Source organism: Rhinoderma darwinii (genome assembly GCF_050947455.1).
Source record: "Rhinoderma darwinii isolate aRhiDar2 chromosome 10 unlocalized genomic scaffold, aRhiDar2.hap1 SUPER_10_unloc_6, whole genome shotgun sequence".
In the NCBI taxonomy this organism is placed as follows: Eukaryota; Metazoa; Chordata; class Amphibia; order Anura; family Rhinodermatidae; genus Rhinoderma; species Rhinoderma darwinii.
In genome coordinates this window covers 106656-117624 of record NW_027461836.1, presented here as the reverse complement: position 1 = coordinate 117624, position 10969 = coordinate 106656, and the positions used below count along the sequence as shown (strand labels likewise).

The window sequence follows — 10969 nt, the reverse complement described above, 5'->3', positions numbered from 1 at the left end:
GCTTGGCTGTGGCACGCCATTCCACCTCATTGTATAAAACTGGAAGACGGAGAAAGTAAACTTGTAACTATATGTACAATTCTTCTAATATTTCTAAAACATTTTTAGATGATAATGGAGACAGTAGTGAACATAACAGCAAAACCCAGTGGTAGTAGTCACCATTGTCTGGGCAAGGTCTAAGGAGGCAGAGAGTGGGTAGGGGACTGGTTATTTCCTAGCATTTATGTGGGGATCCCCTTTTAATAGTGTTTGGATTGGATATTGGATATTCTCTACCTGCCATCTATATACATGTGATTTAGGACATACAACACATTGACCTCACCTTTATTTTTATTTTTGTTAGGTCCGACATGGAAGATTAGGGCTGGATCTTGTGTATTTGTGGTTTCGAGTGTGTGGTCAGATGAAACCGTCTCACGTCACCGTCCACGATGGTCCTCTTTATACTCCAGAGTTCTGGTTCTTCTCCCTCTTGGAGATGGTGAAGCTTTTTCAGGTAATTGTTATAGATAAACTCTAAGAAAAGAAACACATATCCACATTATAAACCTCATGATTGCAGGCACGGCCGGCGCAATCATCGCCATGGTGGACGTTCTCGGAGGCGGAGATCGCCCTCGTAATCTGCTGAGCGACAACCTTCCTCTTCTTCCTCGGGTCGTCCCGGGTTTGCGCCTCGGCTCGGTGACCAAGCGGGGAGCCGTCCTTGGTTCCGGCGCCGCCAACGGTGAGGATGCGGCTTCGGGAGTGGTGGGGACCCCTACCCTCGGTGAGTCATCATGTGTGGACGCATGGCTTTCAAAATCTTTAATGTCTGGAAATTACTTAGTGTCGTTATTAAAGGCTATGGTGGCCGGTTTGGATAAAAGTGAAGGTGCACCTGTGCTTTCTTTTCCTCCAGGGGAGGTTAAGCCCTCGTCTGTGAGGCAAGCTAACTTAGCCTGCTTGACGTTTAGGGATTCCCTGTTTTATGGTGTGGCTCCTCTCGGCACTCATCTACCTGCTGAGACCAAGGAAAAAATGTAGAAAAATTAGTTCGTGGATATTTGATCTTTGATCTCGGTAGAACAGGTGATGGTGGATAAGGAGCGCACTTTTGAAAAAGGTTCTGATAAAAAGGTTAAGGTTGCTAGAGTGTTTAATAATTGGCTCCAGGGTTTCGCTATCCTGGCGCACGTAGTCTTCCAGAGCCATCTGGAATATGTGCGGAGCTGTTCGTGTACTTCAACACCATTTTTAGTGCCCACAGACTGCACGAAGGTACGACTTGGCGGTGCTACGACGAAGAATTTCGACGCCGTTTGCCTTTGTCGCCCGAGATTGGTTGGGCTTCAAATGCAACGGATATATGGTTGCAATTCATTTTAGCTCAGAGTGGGAAGCAGGTTAGACCCTTTCCCAGTTGGGCCGTGGGTTCCAGAGCAGTTCCAGGGTCAGCGACCACACGCCCTACAGGAGCCTGTTGGCTATATAATGAAGGACATTGCAGGTTCTTTGCAACCTGCAAGTTTCATCATGAATGCTCCATCTGCAGGGGCAAACAACCCGGTAAAAGGGGCCCCCTCCGACATGGCAGAGAACGCCAGTGAGCGTCCGCGAGATGGGGCCATGGTTTGATCGATACCACAGGAGGCAGAGGCTCTCGCTAATGGTTTTAGTGCGGGTTTCTTCATTCCTTTTGAAGCGTCGTCGGTATTGATGTAGGCGGACAACCTCAAATCAGCTAGAGATAACATCGACGTTTTTAGGGAGAAGTTATCAAAAGAAATTGCGTTATTTAGGATGGCTGGCCCCTTTGAGGAGCCTCCATATCTAAACTTGAGGGTCTCCCCTCTTGGCTTAGTCCCCAAGAGAGGTAGCGGAAAGTTTAGGATGATACACCATCTATCCTTTCCTCGCGGGGCCTCAGTAAATGATGGGATTTCCAAAGACGAGGCGGCGGTGTCATACACTTCGTTTGATGTAGCGGTGCAAGTAGTTCTGAGTGCAGGTACTCGGGAGTTCTTGGCGAAGTCGATATTGAATCTGGATTTCGTTTACTTCTTGTCCATTCGGAGTGTTTTCATTTATTAGGTTAGGATAAAGAGCAAAAAACCACGGCGCCACTTGGTGTGGATCAAAGGAGATGGAGGTGAGAAATAGAGGAGATATATATGCTCACCGTGAGGTTAGGAGAGTTCAACGGAGGGGTCCACGGGATAGCTGCTGCCAGATCCGAGCCGGTTACCGAGTTGACCGCTTGGGTACGAGAGATGCAGGTAAAAACAAATAGGATCTATGTTGGCGCTGCTGCGTAGTGTGGACAAGGTGCAGATCCAGAAGATCAGTTTTGAGTTTTGTAAACTGTTTAATTGCAACGCGTTTCAACGCCGAACTGGCGTTTTCATCAGGCATCTGATGAAAACGCCAGTTCGGCGTTGAAACGCGTTGCAATGAAACAGTTTACAAAACTCAAAACTGATCTTCTGGATCTGCACCTTGTCCACACTACGCAGCAGCGCCAACATAGATCCTATTTGTTTTTACCTGCATCTCTCATTTATTAGGTTGTCATCTGGATGGGCTGTTTTATGTAGAGTTCGAGGGCAGAGCCGCTCTTTACCTTCTTCTGCAGCGTGAAGTAACACCTCATAGTTGCACTCCGTGTGGTGAGATTTTTTCTTTCCTTTTTTTCTTTCCTTACTTCTGTCTCTTTCCTTTCTTTCCAGCATGCCTGATGAGCTCTTACAGCAAGTGACACGGCAGGTGGCAGTCGAAGTCACCACCTGGCTGGAGGACCTGTTAAGACAAAAAGACGGTGAGGCGGCTGTAACAGCCCCAGGACCTGGACCTGCGGCTGGAGATACCAGAGGTAGGCCGCAGCAAATCAACCGCCCTCCCGTTAGGTTAAGCCCAAGTCTTCTTCCCAGGGCTGCCCGCTCTCCCCGTCAGCGTGGGGAGGCACACAGATCAGGCCCGGCCTGTCTCACCTTCAACATCTACGGGGGAGGTGGTTCCCCCTATCCCTCTTAATGTGTCCGGCATCCCTCCCTATGCTGCGCGCCTCCTCCATACTCACCCGGGAAACTGGCAGAGTGTAGTGCTGCCGGTTGTCAGCCGGGCGGCTAATGGCGCTTCCGCTACCCGCCCACCGTGCTCCGATGGAGGTGGGGTGGCTCCGGAGGACATGTAGCCTACCACTAGGCCTGCGCAGCGGAGATGGGCCGCACAGTTGCAATGAGTGCGGCGTACACTGCTGATCCGGTGACCTGTGACACGCCAACGGCCTTTCTCTCACCCGTTTTCAGTTCATGGCAGTTTTAAAGTCTTGCCTGGAGAAGCTGGGTTTGCCGTCAAGGGATTTTGGGACACACTCTTTTCACATAGGTGCGGCTACAGAGGCCGATTCACTGGGTTTGGGCGAGAGAGAGATAAGGCGTTTAGGTCGTTGGAAGTCTAAACTGTTATAAATCTTATGTGAGGCCTGACTTACTTTGCTAGTGGTTTATTTTTAATTTTTCTCCTTTTATGTTTTGGTAGGTTTTGGATTGTTGGGCATTCTTATGTCCATTGGGCCTACAAGCGCGCTCCTTGGCGCCCCCTTGGTGCTGCTTTGGGCCTCAGGAATTGTGACATGCATTGGAGAGGCATTAGGGGATTACGGTGGGTAAAAGTGTTGCCCGAAAATGTAGCCATCACAGTTGTCCCAACGCATGATGACCACCCAATTGCCAGGAGGATCTTTGGAATCAAGGCCTGAAGATCCCCAAAGGCTTCAGCATGGAGCATGATGAACTTATAATGTAGAAACGTCAGACCCAGAGCTGAAAAAGAGAAAATGAGCCAAATAAATCCTGTACAACGTGTAAAACAACCTAATAACATCTATGAAGCGCGGACCAACCACTAAACCCGAAATAAACTGTCAATAATGGACGGGAACATTTATCTGCATCGTATAATCCGGACAATTATTATCAATTGAAATTAACAACTCTTTATTTCGGGTTTTTTCGAAAAATCTGATTACTGCTTCAGGCTGAGATGGGGGCAGGGTGCGACTGATGCCAAGTCTAAGTCATGTCTGACAGTCTGGTTGCTAGGAATACACTACCTAACAACCACAGTCTTGTCCAGCAATGTGTCCTTAGCAACCAGCCTGCGCCTCTCACTTACATAGTAATCAGATTTTTGTAAAAATAAATGTAGGTTTGACCCCAGAGTATTATAATCAGATATAAGACTTTTTATAATAACCCGCCATCCCCCAGAAGTAAGAGCATATTATAATCACTTCCGTGATATTTACTTACAGGCAATGGCCATTCCTATGAATCCTATTCTAAACAGGATATTTTCGGGAAATAAATTTCCCATTTCACTGTAAAACAAAAAGGAAAACGCTCAATATTAAATAATATGGAAACATTTTCAGAATTGTTTCATCTTAATAATCAGCCGTCTGATAATAATTTATAGGACTGAGGGGATGTGTTTCTCTGTCCTTTTGCGGCCCCCTCTGGGTAATGGAAGCCATTTTGTTAATTAGATATTTCCTCCTTATCCCCAATCCATTGATTTTCATAATAGTGAGAAGTTGCCAATGAATCAGCAAATCGCACTCTTGTGTCAATGCACAGAAAGAAAGACCTGCAGCGAGGGCCCAGCCCCCCATCAGTGGACAGGAGCTAGAGAGGAAGACGACCAGTATCAGCCAGGGCTGCGAACTCCTGATCAACCGTATCCTTTATTGACTGTACCGTCTGGTTTCTGGCCTGCAGCAGAAGGGTCCGAGCAGGGATGTGGCGCATGTTTTTGGTGCCAAGGGGGATCAATGTGATGTTGGTCACTCTTCTGCCTTGTCCCTTTTTTCTATTTCAGGTTCGGCAAAGGAATCATCAAGAAGAGGGAGAAAACACAGATCTGGAGGTGGGCGCAGGCACGGTCGGCACAAGCATCGCCATGGCAGAGGTGGTCGTTCTCAGAGGCGGAGATCGCCCTTGTCATCTTCTGAGCAACAACCTTCCTCTTCTTCCTCGCCATCATTATCTGCATCACCCTCCCCGCCGAGGTCGTCGAGCCATTCTGATGATAGACGGATCCACAGGCGGCATCGTATCAATGCCCGGCAGGCAGAAAAAGACCTGGTTGGGTCGTCCCGGGTTTGCGCCTCGGCTCGGGCACCAAGCGTGAAGCAGTCCTTGGTTGTATCGGGGACCCCTATACTCGGTGTGACTGATGCCAAGTCTGAGTCATGTCTGACAGTCTGGTTGCTAGGGATACACTACCTAACAACAACAACAGTCTTGTCCAGCAATGAGTCCCTAGCAACCAGCCTGCGTCTCTCATTGACATAGTAATCAGATTTTTTTAAAAATAAATGTAGGTTTGACCCCAGAGTAATATAATCAGATATAAGACTTTTTATAATTACCCACCATCCCCCAGAAGTAGGAACATATTATAATCACTTCCGTGATATTTACTTACAGGCAATGGCCATTCCTACGAATCCTATTCTAAACAGGATATTTTCGGGAAAGAAATTTCCCGTTTCACTGTAAAACAAAAAGGAAAACGCTCAATGTTAAATAATATAGAAAAATTGTCAGAATTGTTTCATCTTAATAATGATCAGTCAGATAATAATCTATAGGACTGGGGGGATGAGTTTCTCTGTCGTTTTGCGGCCCATCTGGATAATGGAAGCCATTTTGTTAATTAAATATTTCCCCCTTATTTAAGTAATTACCTTATACATTCCCAAACTATAAAATAAGAGTCTGGTAACTCTCCATCTTACCTGATGTACATCAGTGGGGGGGGCATGGTTGTTGAGAACAGTCAGTGTGTAGCTAGCAGAGAGCCAGGCCACACACCAAAAGGCCAAGAAGATGGGGAAAAATCCAAATCAGTGATTTCCATGATAATGAACAGTCGCAAATGAATCAGCAAATCGCCCTCTTGTGTCAATTCACAGAAAGAAAGACCGGGCTGCTGTCAGGGGAATATTTATAACCTCTCATCGTCTCTCTGACATCATAGATCAGTGATATCATCATGATGGCGACTGTGTCGGGAGATGTTGGGGGAAGGAGGGCCAGGCAAAGGAGACGCCGCAGGGTCACTGCAGCGAGGGCGCAGCCCGCTATCAGAGGACAGGAGCTAAAGAGGAAGACGACCGTTATCAGCCAGGGCTGCGAACTCCTGATCAACCGTATCCTTTATTGACTGTATCTTCTGGTTTCTGGCCTGCAGCAGAAGGGTCCGAGCAGGGAAGTGGCGCATGTTTTTGGTGCCAAGGGTGATCAATGTGATGTTGGTCACTCTTCTGCCTTGTTCCTTTCTTCTATTTCAGGTTCGGCAAAGGAATTGTCGAGAAGAGGGAGGAAACGCAGATCTGGAGGTGGGTGCAGGCACGGTCGGCACAAGCATCGCCATGGTAGAGGTGGTCGTTCCCGAACGGGCCCCGTTGCAGGCCGCAATTGCTAATTTGACATTGCCCCGTCCCCAGTTGATCCTTGCACCGCCCCGCCGTCACCAGCAGGCATAAAATTGAACTTGCCCCTTTGGTGTAGTTTACAACTGGTGAGTAGATGATGAACCCATGTGTAGACTGTGTAGTATTAAACAGAGTGGGGTAGGTCAAGATCACTTTTTTCAATTGGAAAGTCATTTTGGGGGATGGGCTCATACTTGATTGGCATGGTGCAATGGAAGTGGATGCTGCTATGTAAGTAAATCATGAGGTGGGGCAGGTTAGGATCTGACTAATGTATTGAGGAGTCGCTGTATTAACGTATTTACTTTTTCTTTAGGTGACGTGAAGAACCCGACCCCTCTACGTGGTGGGAGTAGATTCCAGGCTCCTTCTACCTGTATCTCCTGGGTGCCGGCTGCCCAGTGGGCATAGAATTGAACTTGTCCCTTCGGTGTAGTTTACAACTGGTGAGTAGTCAATTGTCTTATTTATAATGCTGTACTAGATAGGAAGGGGATGATTTATAGATTGTGTTAGGCTCATGTCACGTTTTTTTTTTCTGGCAGTTTTTGAGCAATTTTTTTAGCCAAACACAGGAGTGTATACAAAAGAGACAGATCAGCTTTTTCTTTATACTTTTCCGTCTTTTAAGATCCATTTCTGTGTTTGACTCAAAAAACTGTGACACCAGCCTCAAGGAAATATGCTAAGCGCTCTGTCTATGGGCTGTAACTGCAATACCAGACGCAGCCTGTGGACCGACGTGATGCTGTTTAAAAAAACAACACTTTTTTAGAGTCCTGAACAACCCCTTTAAAAATAGAAATATGCTGCCTAAAGTACATTCACTTTGTAAATGAGACCGCACTGTTGCTGAAACGAAGGTGCAGAAGTCCTCAGCTGAGCGCCTTGCACCTTCGGCTGTGAGCAGCGCTCGTTGTCAGGCTGGAGACGGCTCTCATAGACGTTCCATATAAGCCGTCTCAGCCTGACAGGGAGAGCTGCTCACAGCTGAAGATACAAAGCTCTCAGCTGAGTACTTCTGCACCTTCGTTTTAGCGGTGGCGGTCTCAGCACCCAGACCCACTTCAGGTAGGTGTCTATGACATTTCAAAAGTTTGATGAAAGTGCAGTTATTATTTAATGTTAAAACTTGTTTTAAAGCAGAATTTTAATATGTTGGATTTTTAACAAGAATCTGTTGCTGTTAGCAAAGTTTGTACCGCTTTTCTTCCAAAAAAATATATTTTTTTAGTCAGGCAAGCACTGGTTAGCACTGCTGCCCATGCCGTTTCTTGTACCCATCAGAATGAGGCTGCCTTGTCGGGGCAGGTGGGCTCACACAATTTTATCAAATTTGATTAAACTGTGTGCCAAGAACCTCACTGTTATTTGCTTATAAGAAATATTGCAGTAATTAAATGGGTTTTTGAATCTAATCTCATAAATTCATGGTATATCCCCATGATATGCTATAAATGTCTAATAGATGCAGGAACCACTTCTGGGACCTGCACCCACCTCGAGAACGAGGTCCCCTCACACCTGTCAAGTCTTCTAAAGTGGACGGGAGGAACAGAAATAGCCAAGCGGGCTGTTTTCAGCTGTTTGCATAACTCCAATAGAAGTCTATTGGATTAAACAAGTGGCATAGCGAGCTATCCTGTGGATATACCATAAATGTATGAGATAATATATAAGACTACAGAGTTACGAAAACAGTGTAGCTCGCAGTGCTGTCCTGTGGATATGCCATAAATGTATGAAATGAGAAAACATCTTTTATTCTACATATTTTATATATAATGTATATTTTACTTTTGCTCACTGGTGTCTCGGTGACCTCTAGGACAGCGTGTTCTTTTTAAGACACCCGGTTTAATCCTGCTAATGTTTCCTGAGAGCGACCGGCCCAGCCAGGATTGAGTGTAATGTTATCTGCATTTCTTTTTACCACTTAGCAAAGACGAACCTACACTCACTGCATGCCACCCACCATCTATGGGTACAGAGCGAAGAATGATGGGCATCAAATGTAAGTCACTGCTTTTAATGTTTAACTTAGTGGACTTTTAATATCTCAAGCACTCTGGCTTCTATTTTGTGGGGGACAGTTTATAATAGGTTGTACTAAGCTTCAAATGCCTAGAAGCATTGCCGTGGGGAACCCTGTGTTAGTTGGGTGGGGGCCCCCATCATAAATAACTGCTCCATACTGCTAGCAGTCTAAGGGTATGTTCACATGGCCTATTTTCAGACGTAATTTGGTCGTTTTACGCCTCGAATTACGCCTGGAAAAACGCCCCTAATACGCCTACAAACATCTGCCCATTGCTTTCAATGGGAATTACGATGTTCTGTTCCCACGAGCCTTTATTTTACGCGTCGCTGTCAAAATATGGCGCGTAAAATGAAGGCTCGTCAAAAGAAGTGCAGGTCATTTCTTGGGACGTTTTTGGAGGCGTTTTTTATTGACTCCATTGAAAAACGGCCGTAAAAAACGCAGCGAAAAACACGAGTTGTTAAAAAAAACGTCTGAAAATCAGGAGCTGTTTTCGCCTGAAAACAGCTCCGTATTTTCAGACGTTTTTGGTCAGTACTTGTGAACATAGCCTTAATCTGGCCCTGGGTAGCATTTATGTTGAAGTTGTGGGGTGCTTGAGATGTCACAAAAGAATTTGTAGTTCGTCGGGCATTGAAGGGTTGGAAAAAGGAACATGTCTCGCGTGACATGCGGCGGCCCGTCGTGTCCTTTGCATTACTTACAAAAATGATAGGCATCTTGTTGGAGGTGTGTGTTGAGGATTATGAGCGGTGTCTGTTTATGACGGCGTTTATTCTGGCCTTTTTCTGTGCTTTCAGGACTAGCGAGTTGGTTGCCTCAGTCGCTTGGGGGGAGATATATGCCGGTAGCTGCTATCTGGGACTTCAAGTCCCGGAGGCCCGCTGAAAAGCAATTTTTAATACACGCCAACTGCCTCTCTCTCACCCGTTTTCAGTTCATGGCAGTTTTCAAGTCCTGCCTGGAGAAGCTGGGTTTGCCGGCAAGTGATTTTGGGACGCACTCTTTTCACATAGGTGCGGCTACAGAGGTCGATTCACTGGGTTTGGGCGAGAGAGAGATAAGGCGTTTAGGTCGTTGGAAGTCTAAACTGTTATAAATCTTATGTGAGGCCTGACTTACTTTGTTAGTGGTTTATTTTTCATTTTCCTCGTTTTATGTTTTGGTAGGTTTTGGATTGTTGGGCATTCTTATGTCCATAGGGCATCCGAGCGCGCTCCTCGGCGCCCCCTTGGTGCTGCTTTGGGCCTCAGGATTTCCGACATGGATTGGAGAGGTATTACGAGATTACGGTGGGTAAAAGGGTTGCCCGAAAATGTAGCCATCACAGCCGTCCCAACGCATGATGACCATCCAATTGCAAGGAGGATCTTTTGAACCAAGGTCTGACGATCCCCAAAGGCTTCAGCATGGAGCATGATGAACTTATAGTGTAGAAACGTCAGGCCCAGAGCTGAAAAAGAGCAAATGAGCCGAATTAATCCTGTACCACGTGTAAAAGCACCTAATAACATCTATGAAGCGCGGACCAAGCGCTAAACCCAACAAGAAACCTTCAATAATGGACGGGAACATTTATCTACATCGTCTAATCCGGACAATTATTATCAATTGAAATTAACAAAACTTTATTTATTTTTTTAGAAAATTCTGATTACTGCTGCAGGCTGAGATGGGGGCAGGGTGCGACTGATGCCAAGTCTGAAAATTTTCAGAATTGTTTCATCTTAATTATCAGCAGTCAGATAATAATCTATAGGACTGAGGATATGCGTTTCTCTGTCCTCTTGCGGCCCCTCTGGGTAATGGAAGCCATTTTGTTAATTAGATATTTCCTCCTTATTTAAGTAATTACCTTATACCTTATGGGGGGGGGGCATGATTGTTGATAACAGTCAGGGTGTAGCTACCAGAGAGCCAGGCCACACACCAAAAGGCCAAGAGGATGGAGAAGAATACCAATCCATTGATCTCCATAATAGTGAGAAGTCGCCAATGAATCAGCAAATCGCACTCAATTCACAGAAAGTAAGACTGCGCAGCTGTCAGGGAAATATTTATAACCCCTCATCATATCTCTGTGACATCATAGCTCCGTGATGTCATCATGATGTCACAGTAAGGTCAGTTCTGCTCTGAAGCTGCCATGGTTTAGTATCTGCTATGAACTTATATCTGCTATGGGCTTCGCAGACCCCAGAACACAAGTCATTGATGTAGTGACATTTTAGCGTCTTTTTTCACAGAGGTCAATGTAAGGTCATCTGTTATACTGTGCTAATAAAAAGTATTTACCCCCCTCCATTGATTTTTCCATGTTGTTTTGGGTGATGGCATTGTATCACAGGGGATTACATTTGGTAAAACAAGACTGACCAATGATGGCATCACCCCCACATAACACAACCTCTAACATTTATATGAAATAACTGAGACCCAGA

At 45.9% G+C, this 10969-nt stretch overlaps 2 long non-coding RNA genes across 2 annotated transcripts; both read left to right on the top strand.

Moving 5' to 3' along the window:
* The first annotated feature begins 600 nt into the window (after positions 1-600).
* LOC142697965 (uncharacterized) lies at positions 601-4907 on the top strand. Its single transcript, XR_012865632.1, has 3 exons — positions 601-775; positions 2715-2857; positions 3526-4907. It is a non-coding gene; the product is annotated as an uncharacterized LOC142697965 (long non-coding RNA).
* LOC142697964 (uncharacterized) lies at positions 4908-10765 on the top strand. The gene is made up of 4 exons (XR_012865631.1): positions 4908-6573; positions 6804-6933; positions 8428-8501; positions 9698-10765. It is a non-coding gene; the product is annotated as an uncharacterized LOC142697964 (long non-coding RNA).
* The last annotated feature ends 204 nt before the right edge of the window (positions 10766-10969 follow it).